Here is a 22,827-nt window from a genome sequence, read left to right as displayed (position 1 = left end):
GTATTCATTTAAAATATTTTGATAACAATAACGATAAATACGTAGCCTATAGATAGGAAAGACAGCAATTATTAGTCGAGTTTAAAAACGGGCCATTATTTACTAGCTATTATAACTTTTGCGTCGACCGACTTGCAAGCTCCGTAAGTAAAAACACAAATAATAGTAAATGTCGCTGTTAATATATTTATTATTGAATACTATAACAATTAAAGATTTATTGTAATTTTTCTATGAATTTTCACAGTTACTGCTCTAAGTAAATCAAAATTCACTAAAAAAATGTCCAAGTTCATTTTCATTTTTATATGTATAGCTGCGATGTTTGCTATTGGAGATTGTGCTGATCTTCAAGGGTGTCCAGGTTGTGTAGGTCATGGTGAAAGTGTAAGCTGCATACATTTAGTTATCGCATGGGGGAGGGGAGGGGGTAAAAAGTACCCGAGGAAATTTAGGGACTCAAATACGTCAAATCTTTTTTTTAATGATGTAAAGTTTCATATAAATCTAGCGTTTTTTGATAAATTATAACCCTGGTTCGAAATTAGTAGATAAAAATATCCGACTGATAAATTTTAAAACCTCGTTTTTATATTTTAAATTTTGAGTAGCCTATTAGTCTGGTCCTTCTCTATATTTGAATATTGAGTATACAACTAAATGTTTTATTTATAATTAATTTCAGTGTGTAGACGAGGCATGCTGCCTCGGTTTTTATTGCAAGACAGATGAGTTTGGCGACGATAGATGTTCAAGTAACACAGCTAAAGATAGACTGGGTGCAGGCGGTGGACGTAAATGGAAAGACACCTCTATAGGTCTAACAGAATAAAAAAAATTCTTGACTTTTTTGTCGTTTTAAATGAAAATTTCTACTTCATTGAGACAAACTTCAAACCATTTAAAAATACAGAAATTTTTTCTAATAAATGAAAACTATAATCCCCTATCCTATATATAAATAAATTATAAGTAAAATCATTGTAATTTTTTGAGTACATAATAAAAAGCATTTGATGAACTTTACTATTTTAATTATTTAAAAATTTATTTTACACAGGAAAAAATAACTTGACTAAGTGTAAAAAAGCCCATGTTTAAATTTAAGTGCTTAATTTTTAACACTTTTTCATTAAATTATCTCTGGAACTTGAACTTTCATTGCTCATTTAATGAAAAATAAATATTTTGAACTGCAGAATAAAAACAAATCAAATTATTTGAGGTTATAAATGGTCAAAAAAAGACACCGTGAATGTCTACAATAAAATTAATAACAAGGCCGACTTCCGGTACTGGGTAAGGATTTATTTTATGTACAGATAGACAAGCAGTATTCAGAAAAAAATGATTTCTTGGTGCAAAAAATTTTTACTCGCCCCAATAAAATTTATGTTTTCAATTCGTACAGCAAAAAAATAATTGGGAAAATTTTATGTACACGGAAAGAAAATTATGGCAGCGGTTCCCATAATTTTGTGAAATTTTTTCCTTTACCAACATAGGAATTACGACCATAAATTATGGGAATGGTTCCTATAATAGTATGGGAACTATTCCCATAATATTATGGGAATGATTCCCATAATGCAATTGGAATGGTTTCTATACCATTATGGGAATCATTCCCATAATATTATGGGAATAGTTCCCATACTATTATAGGAACCATTTCTATAATATTATGGGAATGGTTCCCATATTATCATGAAAAAATTATTTTAAAGAAGTGTGGTAATCACTTCTACAATACACAGAAATATTATTAAACATAAAAACAAAAATTCAAACATTGAAAAAAAAAATCGTATTTGGCAAAAAAACATTAAAATTTTTAACAAGAATTTTTTGTCAGCACAAAACATTCAAGAAAATTCAAATTTTGGGAAATTTCTACACTATTGTGCAAAAAAAAAAATTTTATGATATTATAGGGATGGTTCCCATAACATTATGGGAATAGTTCCCATAATATTATAGGAATAGTTCCTATACCAATATGAGAATGATTCCCATAATGCAATTGGAATGGTTTCTATACCATTATGGGAATCATTCCCATAATATTATGGGAATAGTTCCCATACTATTATAGGAACCATTTCTATAATATTATGGGAATGGTTCCCATATTATCATGAAAAAATTATTTTAAAGAAGTGTGGTAATCACTTCTACAATACACAGAAATATTATTAAACATAAAAACAAAAATTCAAACATTGAAAAAAAAAATCGTATTTGGCAAAAAAACATTAAAATTTTTAACAAGAATTTTTTGTCAGCACAAAACATTCAAGAAAATTCAAATTTTGGGAAATTTCTACACTATTGTGCAAAAAAAAAAATTTTATGATATTATAGGGATGGTTCCCATAACATTATGGGAATAGTTCCCATAATATTATAGGAATAGTTCCTATACCAATATGGGAACTATTCCCATAATAGTATGGTAATGATTCCCATACCATTATGGGAATGGTTCCCATAATATTATGGGAATCATTCCCATAATGGCATGGGAACCATTCCCATATCATTATGGGAACTATTCCCATAATGGTATGGGAACTATTCTCATACTATTATGGGAATGGTTCCCATAATATATGGGAACCATCCCTATAGTAGTATAGGTACTATTCCCATAATGCATAGCAAAACTTCCCATAATTTTCTTTCCGTGTATAATTAAAATAATAATAAAATTTTGTTAATACTGTTAATATATTTTCTTAAATTTTATATAATTCTAGATACACCCAAATAGAAAAAAAAATAATTGAAAAGTAGTTTTATACATTTTTTGTAAGCTTAAGATCATAGACTGACTTCTTATCAAAACCATTAGCAGACATGAATACGTCATGCACCTGAGACTATCGCAATAATTAACATTTGTTTTTTCTTTCATACTTCGGATCTATTCTACAGTAAAATTTATCATTTATTAAGTAAATAAAATAATTAACGCGCAAATAAAGAAAATTTTATTAACTTTAATCGGATACAAGATTAAATATTAAATAATTATTATCAAATCGTTCCAGTATTGGGTCTCGTTATTGCAAGTACTGGGTCATTTACTTTATAATTTTTATTTATGAAAAGGGAAATGTTAAAATCGCCTGTAACCCCTGTTATTCATTTCACCTGGTTTGGGTCCCCTTTGGAAACTCCATATTATTTCTGGATCATCACATCTTTTTTGGGACTTTTCATTGGACTTGCATTCCAAACCGCTACAGCATTCAGCTATTATACACTGAAGTTAAGTGCAAATAAAACATGTAGTATACTTAATAATTGAATAGAAAAAACAATATATAATTTAAAGAAGAGTCAGACTTTTCGGTTGGTCATAATTTAAAGTGAAAAAACGAGACTAAAAATTTATTCCGTAGTCAGGAATTTTTGAATTCAAATCTGATAGCCCGAAAATTGACTATAATTTCTAATTGAACGATTTTAATTTCAAATTGAATACAAATATATTTATATTATGTATAATTAGATAAAAATTAACATACACTCTCTCCGAGATTTCCACAGCGTTTGCAACCTTTGAGGTTAGGTTCACTATGACCAATAGCAAACATCGCAGCTATACATATAAAAATGAAAATGAACTTGGACATTTTGTTAGTGAATTTTGATTTACTTAGAGCAGTTACTGTGAAAATTCGTAGAAAAATTATAATAAATCTTTAATTGTTATAGTATTCAATAATAAATATATTAACAGCGACATTTACTATTATTTGTGTTTTTACGTACGGAGCTCGCAAGTCGGTCGACGCAAAAGTTATAATAGCCAGTAAATAATGGCCCGTTTTTAAACTCGACTAATAATTGCTGTCTTTCCTATCTATAGGCTACGTATTTATCGTTATTGTTATCAAAATATTTTAAATGAATACGTAATATCTATATATTGACACGTGACGACCTTGTGGTAGATATTTAAAGTAATTATAAATATCAAATAATTACATTTACGTGCTTACTGCCAATAATATTATCGGTTTTCAACAAACTGTAAGACTGCTTTTTATTTAAATTATAAACTTGAAGAATAAATTCGCAATTGAGTTAATAAGGGAAGCGAAAAATTTATCAGTAGATATAGGGGAGCCTGGGGCACAAAGGCCCTCTTAAGCCGGGTTTTTCTTTTTGTGGCTTTTGACCATCAAATTCATTTATTTTCCGTCTATTTCGGAAGAATCTGTCGAAATTTTTCAAAAAATCGAAAAAAAAATTTTTTTTTTCATTTTTCGTCAAATTATGACCTTTACAATGTTTTTATCATATTTTAGACCAATTTGTGATATGTGGGGTAAAATGGACCACTAAAAAAAAAAATTATAAAGAAAAAATGAACTTGACGGAAAATAAAAAAAAAACTCATTTTTTCGTAAATTTTTTTTTTCGAGTGGTCCATTTTGCCCCACATATCACATATTGGCCTTAAATATAATAAAAACATTATAGAGGTCATAACTTGGAAGATAAAAAAAAAATTCTTTACCTAATTTTTGAGGGGGGCCTTCGTGCCCCAGGCTCCCCTATACCATGATATTAAAAATATAAAATAATTATACACTAATGCAAAAAATTAAAGGAGCAGAAAAATTTTATAAATTTTTTAGTGATTTTTGGAAGGCTGTAACTTAGTGAAAAATAATCGTATCGAGATTTTAAAAAAAGCATTTTATAGCTTGACCCACTGGCATGCAGTAATGGCTCGTTCAGTCAAGGAACTTGCATCCCTGATGAAGATCCGTTTTACAACGGAAAATAATAAACGAATTTAAATAAACAAATTTTTTGACAGCTACCCTATCATTCGCAAAAAATTATTATTTTCAAAACATCGCCGTTATTCTAATGCAAACAATTCATCGGTCATTTATTTATTATGTTAGAAAATTCAAAATTTTGTTATTGAAAAAAATTATTATTAAAATTATCTATGTATCTATTAGTCAATAAAAATTATTTCGGTCGAAAAAATTGATCTGTTTTCAATCAAACAAAAATTAATTTTTAAATTATTTCTATCCCCCCCCCTGGCCCTATATACCTATACATTTTTTTCTAACGAAATCGCTACTATCCTTATCAGAATGTTCGGAGCAGTTATCGGCTCAATGTTTTTTTTTTTTAACCAGTTACATGTGTTCATTAACTCTCCGATCGTCGCGCCGCGACCTTCCGCCGCCATGTAATTAATATTGCGGTGTTGCCAAGTATCATAACTATGATTTCAAAAAATGAAAACCTCACAAGCCTATACGACTAAAATTTTTTTAAATTTTTTAATAGAATAAAAATTTTGTGTTAAATAATAATATTAAAGAAAGAGATGAATTAAATGAGCTGGAAATTAGTCGCTGGTGGTAACTGGCAACACTGCGCAGAAAATCCGAACAAATTCAACGCACGAGTTTACTCGCGTCTTTGGCACATCGTCTTTTGTTTTTATCCAGACCAAAATTATGCTTTTTCTGTCTATTATTTTTAGTCTGTTTCTGATCATCTTTATGCAAAAAACAGCTTAAAATTTTTATAAAAAGTTAAAGACAGATAAACTATTTTAAAATAATTTAATGACAAAAATGATTTTTAAATATTTTTAATTGGTGCATTTTTAAATTCTTTGCAACAAAAAATTATGTTATTAAACTAGTAATAATAATAATTGATAAAAGATTAAAAATGACTGGAATAATTAACTTTAGTAAACTTAAATCATTAAGTGCCATTAAGTTTACCCCGACCAGAATTTTTCATAAGGGCCCGACGAAGTCCTTATCGGGTTAACCTTATTTCAAATAAGGTCCCGATCAGGCTATCCTGACGAGGATCCTGATATCGATGTAACGCTTAAGACCCATGAGGTCCTTATCGGGATTGCTTTATCAGGACCTTACCAGGATATCCTCATCAACCTTATCAGGATTACCTTATTAGTAATTATTTTAAAAAAAATATTATATTGCAAAAAAAAAAATAAGAGAATTTTAATTCGATCGAGAATGTTATCTATTGTATTGAAAGCATTAATTAGAGGAAGTAAACATATTTTTTATTGATGAAAAAATCCCGGTGACTGCTGGGCTCGAACCTGCGTCCTTTCGATTCAAAGTCCTCGATGCTATCCACTGGGCTAACATACACAAGTGATCTTGGCAGTGTAAATATAATATTCATTGTGATGTCAAAGAATAACTGATGAAGAAGTAAAAAATCTGTGCTACAATGATTGACGTGATTTTTATATGATATTCTTTTGTACTTTTTTTAATTTTTAGCCTGTAAATGAAATATTTAAAGAGATGGGATAACTTTTTTTTTAATAAGGATATCCAGATAAGGTCCTGATCAGGAACTCGTCAGGTTGACCTGGTGGCAAATAACTTTTTTTTGAATAAGGATATCCTGACGAGATCCTGATCAGGAACTTGTCAGGTTTGCCCTAATAAGGCAAACCTTATATTAACCTGATAAGGTCCTTATGGTACTTCAGGCAAATCAGGAAGAAATTCTAGTCGGGCAGCAGTTATAAAAAAGTAATTAATATCTTAATTGCTAGAATTTTGAGCTCGATTAAAACAATCATACTCTTAATCATTTCACATTAGTTGAATTTTGATAACACTAAAAAAATATCAAATCTTCCGTTTAATTTAGTATAAAAATTATATTATTGGTTTATTTCCAAACAATCGTTATCCATTTGCAATAAATTGCGTAAAATAATTATTTCCTAGCCATGATTATAATTTATGGGATTCGATGAGTTATTTATTGAGTAATTAATGTTTAACTATTCAACATACCAGTATTTTAATTAACAATAAGAAGAAAAATGAATAATTAATTAAATTAAGTCGATAGTCGAGGCGTATAAATACGCGATGAAACAACAAAGACTTCAGAAAACTATACAACAAACACCTTTAATCAAGTTTGCTATTATACGTTGACGGTAAGTAAAAAGATATTTTATTTCATGTCATTTGCTATAATCTTATTTTTTCTAAACCATGTGGATATGTTCATACTTGTTTACATCTGACCATATATTCATAGACATCTCCATGCCTGAATTTTTTTCTTTTAAGGGTAAATATAATGTCTTAGATCTAATCAGATAGAAGTAATGAAATAGTCTTAAAGCTGTGATCTAATCATACTTCGTAATAACATACTTTTTGGAAAAATGTCCAAATTTTTAACTTCCCGCTAAGAAAATTGAAAATTTTCAAAAATTCGGGAAGTTATTGGTTTCGGTCCGATTTGCAAAAACCGAATTTCTATCAGATTTTGACGTTTTGAGGTTCTAGGAAGCTATCCTGACTAATTTTCAGATGATGTTTGAGTGTATGAATGTAATTAAGCGTTACTTTGAATATTTTTTGGTAAACTTTTTCAAAAATCAATTGTCAGTTGAAAAATATTAATGACGTTTGTTTTATGATAAAAACTATTAAAAATATTTCTTCTTCTTTTGTATCCAATAAATATGTAAAATATAATTTTTCTTCATGTAAATTACTTACAAAAAAATTCAACTTAATCAAATTCGTTTAAAATCCAGAAATTTTTTTTTCACCTTTTTTACGGGGTACCTTACTTTGCCCGCAGAAATGAAAATTTTTTTTTTCAACGGTAACTGAAAATTTCGTCTATTTACTTTGAATATCATTAAAAAAAAAAGATTTAGCGTATTTGAGTCCTCGAAAACTTGGTATTTCCTTAAGTACCCCCTTTTGCCCCTCCCTCCCCTATAAGGAGGAAATATTTCCATTTTACTTTACAATTTTACTATTCGTCGAAAAAACAGGTACGTTTTGCTCTAATGTTAGTTTAAATGAACGTTTTAGTTCAGATACGACGTCACGATAATTTTAATTTGCAACCGCAATAAATAAAAATTATTTTGTCCACCAGTTGATTGCTTATTTCATTTTCTGTTACAGTTTCTTTCCGATTCAGCTGAACCATGATGAAGAGTGTCTTGTTGTTTTTAATGATTGGATCATTAATTGTTGGAACTATGTGCTGTCAAGAAGAACCGCACAGATGGGTAAGTATCGAATTACAACTTTTTCAATACACTGTAAAAAATTTTCGGACTGGACATTCGACGTATGAAGAATGAATCTGCTGCGAACTTGAAGTGGATGATTTTTTATTTATTTAATCCCTTGGATTGAATTTCACTAATGTATTTACAATAATGTTTTCGGGCTCAAGGAGCTCGAAAACAGCGGGAAGTTTTGGGGCTGGCCCGCAGGGTCAACCGATAGACAGATTTTTTTTTTAAAAACGCCGGAATTTTAGTTGACGTCGGCTGACTTTAGTATCACAGGTAAATTCAGATTGAAGTAATAGTAGTTTATCTATCGAGTGCGATCCGAGCCGAAGGCGAGGGTACCAACACACGAGCGTCTTAGACTCGATTGTACTAGATAAATACATTAGTTTTTGTGACAGATATTTGAAATTAACTACATTTAGGCACTAGGCCTATAAATGGCAGGTTATAAATCCGCGTTTATTTATTTGGTAAAATTGTTTTGAGTATTTACCCCCATACACATGCGCACACTTACCCCCATACACCTGCACACATGCGCACACACCTGCACACATGCGCACACTTACCCGCATACATGCACACACACATGCACACGGGTGCGCACACACCCGCACGACCATATGTAAGCACACGCGCACACATATATCCTCGCACGTATACATGCACACACACGCGCATAAGTAAATATTACATAAAGTAATAATGTATAATCTACAGAAAAAATATGTAATTTATGCAGAATATTATCTGCTAGTATCACATTATGTTATTTATAAAAAAAACATTTATGAATTTGTAAAAATAACATATTTTATCTGTAAATGTTACAAATAATATCATCAGTAAATTTTACAGATTTTTTTCTGTAACTTTAACAGAACTGTTTTTTCCGTGTATGATTTATATATGATCAAAATATATATTTCGAATATGATAGAAATATATATTTTTATGTATGATAAAAATATAGTTTTCGTATATGACAAGAATATATATTTTCATATATGATAAAAATATATTTATTGTATATGATTGACATATATATTTTATATATGCTAAACATATAAGGACTCGTATATGATGAATATTATATTTTGTAATATAAAAAAAAATATAGTTAAATTGGCCACATATATTTTCTGATATTTACCATATATTTTTATATATATTTTGACCATATATGTTATTTTCATACGGGCTCTAAAAACGAATTAGTGAAAATCACTATTTGGCAATGAATAGTCACTTATTGTTAGTGTAAAGTATACCACTATTTGAATTAGTGATATACTTTTCACTGTCGAATAGTGAATTAGTCACTAATTTCACTATTTCATACTTAAGAGAGCAGTGTATGTACTCAGTTATTAAAAAAAGTTATTATAATTATAAAATTTTAATTTTTGCATCATAGTGCCATCCGATCGCTGGTTATACGTGCTGTGACCCACTGAGGTGCACTCCAGGCTGGTTCTCGGAAGGAGTTTGCGTTAATGTAAAAATGCGGTATACTGGTTAATGATGTTGTGTAATTTGTAATATATGCTCTCTAAAAATTAATCAGTGAAAATCACTTCAAATTAGTGAATATTCACTGGGAACCAGCTACAAGGATACCATTGATTAAATGAGTGGTATACTTATAGCTGCAGAAATAGTGACTATCCAATGATTCGCGAGAATTTCACAAATCAATTTTAGAGAGTGTAGAAAGGAAAATAATAAACGAATTCAAATAAACAAACCTTCTGACACCTACCCTGTCATTGGCAAAAAATTATTATTTTCAAAACATCGCCGTTATTCGAATGCAAACAATTTATTGGTCATTTATCATGTTAAAAAATTCAAATAATTATTATTCAAAATTTTATTATTGAAAAAAATTATTATTAAAATTATCTATGTATCTATAGGTCAATAAAAATTATTTTGGTTGAAAAATTTGGTTCGTTTTTAATAAAACGAAAATTAATTTTTAAGTTATTTCTATACCCCCCTTCCCTACCCTATATATCTACGTGATCTGTTCATTGAAGACACTGATGTCAGACGGTCTGAGAGACTTTCAGCTAAAAAACATACATGCTTCAAATTACTGAATTATACAACTACTTACTCAGAGAAATCATTCCTGGTTTCAGCCATAAAGATGTGGGAAGAATTACCAAGTGAAATTGTAAATTCAAGCAGTTTGGAATTGTTTAAAAATAAGGTTTTCGATTATTTGCTAAGCTTGGGTTATTAATATAAATTTCCTAATGGTGCTCAGTTTGAGATCGTCAAGATCATTAAGATTATTAAATTTATCATGTTATTATTGCTTTCTATTACAAAAGTGCCTAGAAATTCTGTTAATTATAGTATTCTTAATTTATCGAGGAATTGTATCAAAGTAAATATTTGAGTTGAATCTGTCGTATATTTTATTCTATTTTATTCTATACTTTACAATTATGTTCATTATTATGTACTCTCACTTTCACTTAGTATTTACTTTAAAAATATTGTATTCCTGTATCTTGTACTTAAAATTTGCCATTTGGCCTGTGCCTTGGCAGAATAAAATATTAATATAATATAATCTATATATAGCTATACATTTTTTAACTTTCCGCTGAGAAAATTGAAAATTTTCAAAAATTCGGGAAGTTATTGGTTTCGGTCCGATTTTTGAAAATCGAATTTCTATCAGATCTTGACGTTTTGAGGTTCTAGGAAGCTATCCTGACTAATTTTCAGATGATGTCTAAGTGTGTGTATGTGTGTAAGTACTCTCTAAACACGAATTTGTGGAAATTTCATTAATTACGTTAGTGAAGCAGTATTCACTTCATAATCAGTGTATTTAAATAACAAATTAGTGAATTCTCGCTAATAAATTTAGTATTATAATTTTCACTAGCAAATTAGTGATTTTTACTACTGAACTAGCAATATTTTCATAATTTCTACAAGAGAAACTGTTATTCACTTCTTAATTTATGAATTTCACAATTTCACTAGTAACGTTAACTAGCAAATAATTAAATATTTTACTAGATATAAATATAATTAATAATTATGGTGCTCTTTTTAAAAATTTTAATAAAAAACTTTCAAAATAAAAAAAAATAGAAGTACAGAACAATAATATATTTATATGAAGAGTATGTCAATCATAACATCACGGATTTTTTATTTCTTCATCAGTTATTGTTTGGTATCATAACGAATATACTATTTACACTCACGCGATCACATGCGTAGGTCAGCGCAGTGGATAGCATCAAAGACTTTGAATCGGAAGGATGCAGGTTCGAGCCCAGCAGTCACCGGGATTTTTTCATCAATCAAAATCATGTATACTTCCTCTAAGTAATGATTCTAATACATTAATCACATTTCGGATCTAATTACAAGTGTCTTATATTTTTTTTCGCAATATAATATTTTTTTTCACCGATGAAATCAGTGGATTCCCATATTCACTTTTCAATTTAGTGGATTCTCATATTCACTTATCAAATCAGTGAATTCCAATATTCACATATTCATTTAGTGAATATTCACTAATTCTGCGTGGTACGATTGTAGCATTGACAATTAGTGAATATTCACTTTAAATTAGTGAAAAATCACTAATTCATATTTAAAGAGTAGTGCATGCATGCGCCCTCTTCTACTATTTTTTCTGCCCCTTCTCTTCTCAACAGGCTAGCGCTCTCTCGCTTTAAGACGAAGACGTACGATTCAAATTGAGAGTAGGGACTCAAGGTCAACCGGGAAAGGGTTAAATATGTTTTCCAGTATATTGTAAAATATATGGCACTTTTTTTACTTTTCTTAGGTTATTGCATTAGTTATTCAGTAAATGTAAGGTCAATGAAAAATATAAGTTTTAATATACATATATGGGAAAAATATAATTCCAATATAGCGCGAACCATATATTTAAACATATAAATTCTTTCATATATAATCAATTATATAGAGACCATATACCACTAATTATGAGTCAAAATATATGGAAATATATATCAAGTTTATTGCACTATAGGGGAAGGGGGGGGGGGCAAAATGGGCCCCTTAAGAAAAAAATTTTCAAATCCTCAGTTTTTTTTACTTGTATTACTTTTTTTTACTCCCCCTGTCTATTATTTTTAGTCTGTTTTTGATTGTCTTTACATAAAAAACAGCTTAAAATTTTTATAAAAAGTTAAAGACAGATCAACTATTTTAAAATAATTTAATGACAAAAATGATTTTTAAATATCTTTTATTGGTGCATTTTTAAATTCTTTGCAACAAAAAATTACGTTATTAAACTAATAATAATAATAATTGATGAAAGATTAAAAATGACTAGAATAATTAACTCTAGTAAAGTTAAATCATTAAGTGCCATTAAGTTTACAGTGTCCGTTTCCCCAGGAATCACATACGTAACCGTGACAACAATGGTGCAAACCAAAATAATTACACTGAAAATAAAAATATTTAAAAATTAATGCAGTTTAAAATTAAATATTATTTTTGTCACTTACCCATTTTCCCTTGCACCCGTATGCGACGTCAGTTGCGAAAGCCAGCAGGCCAATTAACAATAAAAATGACAGCATAATTTTTCTATTAGAAATTTTTTAAAAATCGAACGACTCTTCAAATTTTTAAAATAATTTTTTTTCTATCACTTGTGTGAAAAATTAAAACTGTAGTTGAAGTTATAAAAAAAATATGATTTGAATGAGAGAAAATTGAGTTAAAGTTTAACGATAAATTTATATCCTAAATCGATGTAAAATATTAAATTTAAAATTAAAATTTTTTTTTAACCTAAATTTTCTTTTCCAACAGAGTTTTATATGATTTTAACTGAATTGTTTTTATATATTTATATATTTATAAATATGAAAAAAAAAATTCTATAACTTATATACAGAATTGTTAAATACTTAAATTATTTACGAGTAAATAATATTTAAAAAACGTCCAGAGTTCTGTTCGAATAAAGAAAATCTTTATATATATTATATATATGCCTAATATTGTATATATACATATATGCCTAACATGTATAATATATTTACATATATATATGTATATATGCCTAATGCGCAAATGTAATTATTATAATTATTTTCAAGGAGGTCTTCAACAATATCTTATCGAAATAATTAAAAAAAACGACTAGCAATCTACCGCATAAGTTTGCTAAGTAGTTTGTTTTGGATATTTTAAATTTAAATATTTAGAATAATATATTTTTTTTAAGAATTCATAGTTACTTTTTATCAATTTTTCTTGGTAATTAAATACCTATTTATACAATGCCCGCCGTAGTCACCCGAGTCAGAATATTGAGCCTACATGAGCCTACCGGACAATTTTTACTTGTTTATATCGATAGATAATCCAAAATAATCACTCGAACCAACATTCCGATTCTTTGTTGTTTTTAGAAATATATAATATGATCGGTAAATTTTGCAATGAAAGTAAAATGAGAGGATATCCTATTTTAAAACTATTAAAAAATCGGTTTTCTACTTTTTTTTCTATACTAGAAGGCTTTTGCGCGGTGACGCGTGCTCATTTTTTTTATACGTTTTGCAAAGTTTTGATAACTTCCTTCCACGCTCCCCTTATGAAAAAGTCGTTATTAAAAATATTTATCATGGATGCCTATTGTCTCTATTAGCCGCAAACATGACCAAACATCCCCATAGCAACCGTTGCCATGACAACAGTCTCCATAGCAACCATTGCCATCACAACAGTCTCCCATAGCAACCGTTGCCATCACAACAGTCTCCATAGCAACCGTTGCCATCACAACAGTCTCCCATAGCAACCGTTGCCATGACAACAGTCTCCATAGCAACCGTTACCATGACAACAGTCTCCATAGCAACTGTTGTCATGACGATCATAAGCGGTGACATAACACCAACTTTTTTAGGATAGACAAGAGCTTTTATACATCGCGTTACAGATGCCATAAGGGCATACACCTGCAAAATATACCGCTGAAAAGCCATAAGGGCGTATAAAAATTTTTGTTTTTTAGAAATTGACGTAATTATGTTCTATAAGTATAATAGAGACGAAAAAAATTTAATTTCCAGAACCAACGTGATTGTGACCTTAAAGTATAAAAATGATAAAAAACGTTCGAACTTAGGAAAAATTTTTTCGTTAGTTGAAAAAAATTTTAATTTAAAAAAAAAAATGTTTTTTTCTAAGTATGAAAAAGAATGAAATTTTGAAAAAATTTTTTTCTTTTAGTCTCATACTTTTAGAACATAATTACGTCGATTTCCGAAAAATAAAATTTTTTATACGCCCTTATGGCATCTGTAACACGATTTATTTTGAAACAAAAACAAATTTTTCGACCCGAAACGAGGTAATAAGTAATCGATAGATAACAAAGTCAGTAATCATAATTATCATTTTAAGTATAAACACAGGTAATTATTTACTGGCTATCATAACTATTGCGCCAACTGTCTTCTAACGAGCTTCGTAAGTAAGAACACATATGATAAAAAATAAATAGATAATATTTAATATTCAAAAAAAATAATATTATACAGCTTTCCGACTAAATAAATTTATAAGAAATAAGATGTTCAAATCTATACGTTTCTGTCTGCTGTTGCTGTATTAATTATTAAATAAATTAACAATTAAATATTTAATACAATTTTTTAATTAATTTTTACAGTAATTGCGATAAATAAATCGAAATTTACTGAAAATGTCAAAGTTTACTGTTTTTTTAATATGCATGGCTGCATTGTTTGCTATTGGAGATTGTGAAGTACTCGATGGTTGTCCAGGTTGTGTAGGTCATGGCGAAAATGTAAGCTAATATACATTTAATTACATACATACATATATTTATATAATCGTTGAAAAAAACTTTCTTTGATTTTGAATTATAATTTTAAAGTTTTATATAAAATAGTAGTAAAAAATATCCGACATAAATTTTAAAGTCTCATTCTTTTACGTGAAATTTTGAGTAACCCATTAGTCTGATCCTTCTCTAGATAGTATCTTTTTTTTTTTATTTAAATATTAAGTATACAACTAAATGTTTTATTTATAATTAATTTCAGTGTGAAACCGATTTATGCTGCCGGGGTTTTACTTGCAAGGAGAATACTTTTGGCGATCTAAAATGTTCAGATAACGATGCTCATCATAAACAGGGCAGCCCAGGAGGAACTAGATGGAAAAGTGAAAGTCTAGTTCTAACAGACTAAAAAAAATTCTGATGACTTTTTTGTCTTTTAAAATAAAAATTACTACTTCATCGAGACGAACTTTAAACCATTTAAAAATACAGAAATTTTTATTCGAATAAATAAAAACTATAATCCCCTATCCTATATATTGATAAATTATATGTAAAATCATTGTAATTTTTCGAGCACACAATAAAAATCATTTAATGAATTTTACTATTTTATTTATTTAAAAATTTATTTTACACAGGGAAAAATAATTTTACAAAGGGTAAAAAAAGCGCATGTTTAAATTTAAGTGCTTAATTTTTAACACTTTCTCATAAAATTTTCTCGGGAACTTAAACTTTCAATGCTCATTTAATGGAAAATAAATATTTTGAACAGCAGAATAAAAACAAATCAAATTATTTGAGGTTATAAAAGGTCAATAAAAGTCATCGTGAATGTCTACAATAAAATTATCAAGGTCGACTTCCGGTACTGAGTAAGGATTTATTTTATGTACAGATAGACAAGCAGTATATTCAGAAAAAAAATGATTACTTGGTGCAAAAAATTTTTACTCGCCCCAATAAAATTTTTCTTTTTAATTCATAAAGCAAAAAAATTATTGGGGCAAATTTTATGTATAATTAAAATAATAATAAAATTTTGTTAATACTGTTAATATATTTTCTCAATTTCATATAATTCTAGATACATCCAAATAGAAAAAAAATAATTGAAAAGTAGTTTTATACATTTTCTGTAAGCTTAAGATCATAGACTGACTTCTTATCAAAACCATGAGCAGACATGAATACGTCATGCACCTGAGACTATCGCAATAATTAACATTTGTTTTTTCTTTCTCGATGAAAAAAGATTTTATACAATTGTATAAAATTATATACAAAAAATGGCCCGATCCAATTGTATAAAAATTGTATAGAATTCTATACAAAATGTATACAATTATATATAATTATATACAATTTTATACAAATTATATGCAATTCTATATAATTATATACAATTTTACACAAATTATATGCAATTCTATATAATTATATACAATTTTATACAAATTATATGCAATTCTATATAATTATATACAATTTTATACAAATTATATGCAATTCTATATAATTATATACAATTTTATACAAATTATATGCAATTCTATATAATTATATACAATTTTATACAAATTATATGCAATTCTATATAATTATATACAATTTTATACAAATTATATACAATTCTATATAATTACAATATATAGAATTGTATATAATTATATAGAATTGTATATAATTTGTATAGAATTGTATACAATTTCTATACAAATTGTATGGAATTGGATCGGGCCATTTTTTCTATCCAACTATATATAGTCTATATATAATTGTATAAAATTTTTTTTCATCGGATTCATACTTCGGATCTATTCTACAGTCGAATTTATCATTTATTAAGTAAATAAAATAATTAAGGCGCAAATAAAGAAAATTTTATTAACTTTAATCGGATACAAGATTAAATATTAAATAATTATTATCAAATCGTTCCAGTATTGGGTCTCGTTATTGCCGGTACTAGGTCATTTACTTTATAATTTTTATTTGTTAAGAGGGAAATTCATGTATTTAATTGACGGTTTCGCGTTTGCCTCAGCGAAATATTAACCTCGCTTGCTGTCACCTGGTTTACGTCCAACTTGGAAACTATATTTTTTTACTGGACTAGCACATCTTCTTTGGTAATGCTGATTATGCTCGCAAACCCAACCGTCACAGCAGTCAGCATCTGTACACTGAAATTGAGTGTAAATAAAACACTTAGTTGTATATTTAGTAATTGAATAAAATAAAAATGCTCATATATTATCTAGAAAAGGGTCAGGCTTATGGGCTAAAATTTTAGGGGCACTCAATTTGGCCCCCTTTTCCGCTTTGCCTCTCCCACCCCTATATTTAATTAAATGCAAATAAACCTACGCTCTCTCCTTCATTTCCACAACGGGGACAACCTTTAAGATTGGGTTCACAATCTCCAATGACAAACAATGCAGCCATACATATTATAAAAATAGCGAACTTGGACATTATTTAGTAAATTTTGATTTACTTATTGCAGTTACTGTGAAAATAAATAAAAAAACATTTAATTGTTAATGTATTCAATAATTAATAAAGTAACAGCCAATCTATTTATTTATTTTCACATGTGTTTTTACTTACGAAGCTCGTTAGAAGACAGTCGACGCAAAAGTTGTGATAGCTAGTAAATAATGGCTGTTTTTAAACTCGACTAATAATTGCTGTCTTTCCTATCTATAGGCTACGTATTTATCGTTATTATTATAAAATTATTTCAATGTATACGTGGTATCTATATATTGTCACGTGACGACCTTGTGGTAGATATTCAAAGTAATTAAGAATATCGAATAATTACATTCAAAAGCTTATGGCAGACAATATTATCGTCCCAACTGGAATTCCAGTGCGGCATATGCCGAATCACCGATTCGGGCCGCGAATGAGGATTTCCGAACTACGGCAAGTCGAATTCGTATACAGTTCCGTCCGTATATGGGGGAAACCGAAATTCGACATACTTAAATTTTTCCAAACTTGAATGTTATCAGGAAATTCTCCGTTATTGTCTGTTTGGTAGACACTCAGAAAATTAAGTAATTGTGTTTATTATCCTAAATTTTTAATTCCAATCATCTAGAATGATTTTAAAGTTTTTAAATGCAAAGATAGTGTTATAATTTTTTTTAATAGAGATAATAATATCAGGATGGTAACGGTTATTATCAGGATGGTAAAAATTACCATCAGAATGATAACAGTTACTATCAGGGATTGTAATTGATATTATTACACGAAAAAAACAGTTCTGTAAAAGTTACAGAAAAAAATCTGTAAAATTTACTGATGATATTATTTGTAACATTTACAGATAAAATATGTTATTTCTACAAATTCATAAATGTTATTTTTATAAATAACATAATGTAATACTAGCAGATAATATTCTGCAAAAATTACATATTTTTTCTGTAGATTATACATTACTACTTTATGTAATATTTACTTATGCGCGTGTGTGTGCATGTGTACGTGCGAGGATATATGTGTGCGCGTGTGTTTACATGTGGTCGCGCGGGTGTATGCGCACCCGTGTGCATGTGTGTGTGTGCATGTTCGCGGGCGAGTGTGCGCATTTGTGTGTGCGGGTAAGTGTGTGCATGTGTGCAGGTGTGCGGGTAAGTGTGCGCATGTGTGCAGGCGTATGGGTAAGTGTGCGCATGTGTGCGGGTGTATGGGGGGTAAGTGTGCGCATGTATTTTGCTCTGTATTTTTTACATAAATACTTCTGTGAATTCTACAACTTCACTATGTAACTTTTACAGCCTCAAAATGTAAAAATTACAGATTTAGGTTTACAGAACTCACAATGTAAAAATTACATTTTTGGTTCTGTAAAAATTACATAATTTAATTGACAGAGAAACATCTGTCAATTTTACAGATTTTTCTGTAACTTTTACAGAACTGTTTTTTCCGTGTACGATTTAGATGATTTATGCAATCATCTAGATAATATTCACTACTGTCGGATTAATAGTAAAAATTTTACCATCACTAGATGATAATTCCTATCATTTTTTTTTCTTAGTGTAGGGTAGAAGTACCATTTGTGGTGACTGCTCCATTTTTGGACATTTAATACTTTATTTTAATTAATGAAAACGTATTAAAATAGAGTCTACTCGGAAAAAAATAAACTTTACAAATTACTATTTGACTTTATAACCCGAAACCCGGTTGTCAATATGGGGAATTTTAACATTCAAATAGTAAATTTTATAATACGTGTTATCTATTTTCTAAGTATCAGTTACGATTTTTAAAGTTCAAATATCAATTTTTCTTACATAGACAATAAATTTTCATACTTATGCTGTAATTATTCACGTTTCAATCATAAATGAAAAAATTACTATTTAGAATGATGGTATTTACTTATCACTTTATCATTATATTACTTGTCATTCTCAATTTATACGTTCATTTTTTTCCGTTTAGTTAGATTAAAATATAGTAAATATAGTAAAAAAAAAAAAATTAATATTTTAAAACAATGAATTAGATTATTTACTATTGCTAAGAATGAAATGGATAGAAGAGAATAATCATAGAATTTCATATCCATTTCCATGATTATTTTTCGATATCGAAATTTTTGAAATTGCTAATTGCTAATAGCAAGTAGCAAGTAGCAAATATTAAATTCAACTCCACCGTCCATCTTAGGGCATTAAATAGACTAAAATCGGATCAAATTTTTCGACCCGGTATTACTAAACTTTCGCCTATTGCGAAATATCTTTGTTTTTTTTTTTTTTTTCAGGTAATGAACCAAGGACCGATAATCAACACTTAACGAAGTCATACATGACAATTATCTTTATCTATAGTCGCTCGTTTATTTATCAGTAAAAAAATTATGAAAACCCTCGTTCGATGTTTATGAATTATGACTTTAGTCATTTATGCTTTTGATATAATTTATGAATATAAATTAATAAATACCAATATAATATTATTAATCAATATTTATAATTAATTATTAAATCATATATTTCAAAATTTTATTTATTGGATAAAAATAAAAATGTCGCGTGGCCTAAAACAGTAGCATCGGTCGCGTGTCGGTATTTTCTGTTTAGCTGTTAAATTTTGTTCGGGTTACCGGATACTTTTTTACGGCAGTATAATGACCATGTCAACCCCTTTTTTAAGGAAAGAAAGTAAATAAAATCCTATGACGAGTGATATGCCACAACAAAAGGGGTTTGTAAATATAGTAAAACAGCAACCGGTTAAAAAAGGCTACTGATGAGCAGTAAAAAATAATAAAAATCTCGGACGTCAGTGGACACAAAGAAAAAACCATAAGCCTTTTCTAACCCGCCCACAACGTCATGGAAACTTTTACCACTTTCCCAAAGAGTTTTCACCGCAACCCGTTTGGGGCTGAGACTCGCCAAGGAAAGGCTGTCACTCTATTGTTAGTAAATTCTTCTTACTGTGTATTTTTAGAAAAATATTAAATTGTTAAAGAGAAAGTCATTGAATTTTTACGACGTTGAATTGCAGCCCTTTAAGAGTTATTACTCAAAGAGGAAAAAAAGAGTAATAAAGTAACGAAAAATCCTTCAAAAAATGAGCCCCCGTTAAGCGGCAAGGGTTTATGACCCCTTTAAAACTTTTTTTAAAATTTTACTTTCCTCTTTTCTTCACATTCACGTTTCCATAACTCTAAACTCTCGTGTCGGTACGTTCATTGTTACACCCTTTTTATAATCCTTACCTTTCTTATATATATTTTTTATTACTTTATTGCCCGATTGCCGCGCGTTTACGGAAAAAAATTTCGTTAGAAAGAGAAATGCCGTCAGGTAAAAAGTTTACCTTGGCAATGAATATCTGTGGTAGTTTTTCACGAAATATATTTTATTGAACCCTAAAATTCTCTATATATATTTTACTTAACTCGGTAGCTTCGACTCAGTGGATTCAAAAAAATAAATTATTTTTCTATGTTCTGAAGAAAAATTTTTTATTAAAAAATTGAACTTTTGGAGAAAAAATTGAGTTTTCATAATTTTCTCAGTAGTCGCACACAAAAATTTATTTACATGCCCCAATAAATTTTTTGCATTATAAATTATATAAAAAAAAAAATTTTTAGGGTAAAAAAAAATTTTCCTGTATCGAGAAATTTGTTCCCATAAAATTTTTGCATTTAAAATTATATAAAAAAAAAACATTTTTTACGGCAAAACAAAATTTTTCTGCATCGAGAAATTTGCCCCAATAAAATTTTTGCACTATAAATTATATAAAAAAAAAATTTTTTAGGGTAAAAAAAAATTTTCCTGCATCAAGAAATTTTTTCTAACCCCAAAAAAAAAATTTTGTTTTCAATTCATAGAGAAAAATATTCCTTGCGCAGAAAAATCCTTTTTTCTCTGCATGCTTCCATGCTTTTCCAAAAACAGTACCTAGAAATGAGAAGTGAAAAGTGCGCAGTCGCCGCCGCCATAACTCTTAAAGTAATCCATTAACTTACTTTCCTGTCACACAATACACATTGGCCTCGATATTTTGCACCAATATTGCGTCTTACTCTTTACAAATTGTTCGAAATGCTCTAAATCCTTCAGGCACAACAATAACACATGACAAATGTCTTCCGCAATAGTTGAATCCTTCCAAAATAGTTCATAATGTCTGAGAATTTTGACGAGTTATTCTTAAACCGACTCACTAAAATTATCTATAAGATGCCCATGGTCATCAGATTTATGAGCATTTGCATACTTTTACCTGGATAGACACGACACAAGAAAACACAAGTGCTGGAGTAAAATTTCATCAAGGACAACTTGTCCCTTGCCTTTAATTTTATGAGTTAACCCCAATTGAAGAGGTAAGCCGTAGCCTTTAGGCCTTACAGTTAAGATATATCTATATACCTTTCCTTCATAACCCTCGTCCTGCAATTTATAATACTGGCACTAACCGACGTTAGTCATGGTAAAAGTTTGCCCAACACTAACCAGTCATTTAGTCACATCCCGATACTGTGGAAAGTCTATATGTTACAAACTTCGGGGCTTATTTCTCTACCCCTGCCCTCTTCCCACCCATGGAATATAAACTAGCGAGCAAACTAGTGTAATATTCTCAGCAGCTTATGTCGTTTTCTATTTTCAATGTAACTTAAATCCATATCAAACTTGTTTCCGTAAAATTTAAATAATTTCCGCAAATTCGAAATTAGGCTTTTATTGTAAAATTTTTATTTTTAAATAAATTATAGAGTTTGTAAGACTACTGTGGGCCTACTCATGATTTTTTTTAATATAAACCAAAAAAAGTATAAATTTTTGACCCGAAAAATTATTCCGTGTTTTTGCTTTTTTTGGAAAATTCGATTTATTAGAAAGTATGAAGTTTTTTAATTTTCATCTAAAACTGAAAATTATTAAATTTCTAGGTTGAAAAAATTAAAAATTTTTATTCGAATGTCAGAAGTTAATTTGATGAATTTTTGGTATTTTGTGAAATCGGTCAGTAGGAAAAAATAATGAATTTTGAAACCGGCACGTGTCTAACCCCTTCCGAAAAGGTTACAAGTGTTTTCAAAGCCAGGTCTCACCTTACAGTTCTATTGACTGCTAAATAGGGTTATAATTATAATAATAATGCGCATAACCCTTTTCAGGTAAAATAATCAACAAAAGTATTTCACTTTAAACCCACTGTAATTACTATTTTGGCGATCACAGTTTCTGTGATATATTTTGCTTTATTTAAATATATGACTATTTTAATTTATTGCACGTAATACATAGTAAAAGTGGAAAGGCTGAAAGAAGAAGACTGGGTGGGAAAATTGGCCCAACCCAAGAAT

General features: G+C 28.9%; 5 long non-coding RNA genes across 6 annotated transcripts; 3 read left to right on the top strand and 2 right to left on the bottom strand.

Annotated features, from left to right (window-relative positions):
- Window positions 1–7: 7 nt before the first annotated feature.
- LOC130674581 (uncharacterized) lies at window positions 8–1,022 on the top strand. Its single transcript, XR_008991075.1, has 3 exons — window positions 8–143; window positions 248–387; window positions 686–1,022. It is a non-coding gene; the product is annotated as an uncharacterized LOC130674581 (long non-coding RNA).
- A 1,948-nt stretch (window positions 1,023–2,970) lies between these two features.
- On the bottom strand, window positions 2,971–3,891 carry LOC130674667 (uncharacterized). The gene is made up of 3 exons (XR_008991096.1): window positions 3,759–3,891; window positions 3,534–3,676; window positions 2,971–3,268 (listed from the first exon to the last, which is right to left on the bottom strand). It is a non-coding gene; the product is annotated as an uncharacterized LOC130674667 (long non-coding RNA).
- A 2,984-nt stretch (window positions 3,892–6,875) lies between these two features.
- LOC130674390 (uncharacterized) lies at window positions 6,876–10,054 on the top strand. The gene is made up of 3 exons (XR_008991036.1): window positions 6,876–6,994; window positions 7,989–8,095; window positions 9,525–10,054. It is a non-coding gene; the product is annotated as an uncharacterized LOC130674390 (long non-coding RNA).
- A 4,434-nt stretch (window positions 10,055–14,488) lies between these two features.
- On the top strand, window positions 14,489–15,550 carry LOC130674725 (uncharacterized). Of its 2 annotated transcripts, none has more exons than XR_008991108.1 (3): window positions 14,489–14,617; window positions 14,820–14,957; window positions 15,217–15,550. It is a non-coding gene; the product is annotated as an uncharacterized LOC130674725 (long non-coding RNA). The 2 variants fall into 2 exon arrangements; XR_008991109.1 differs by having other exon boundaries at window positions 14,540–14,621.
- A 1,268-nt stretch (window positions 15,551–16,818) lies between these two features.
- On the bottom strand, window positions 16,819–17,730 carry LOC130674561 (uncharacterized). The gene is made up of 3 exons (XR_008991071.1): window positions 17,571–17,730; window positions 17,328–17,469; window positions 16,819–17,143 (listed from the first exon to the last, which is right to left on the bottom strand). It is a non-coding gene; the product is annotated as an uncharacterized LOC130674561 (long non-coding RNA).
- Window positions 17,731–22,827: the final 5,097 nt, after the last annotated feature.

Source organism: Microplitis mediator, chromosome 9 (genome assembly GCF_029852145.1).
Source record: "Microplitis mediator isolate UGA2020A chromosome 9, iyMicMedi2.1, whole genome shotgun sequence".
Taxonomy (NCBI): Eukaryota; Metazoa; Arthropoda; class Insecta; order Hymenoptera; family Braconidae; genus Microplitis; species Microplitis mediator.
This window is presented reverse-complemented; position numbering and strand designations above follow the sequence as displayed.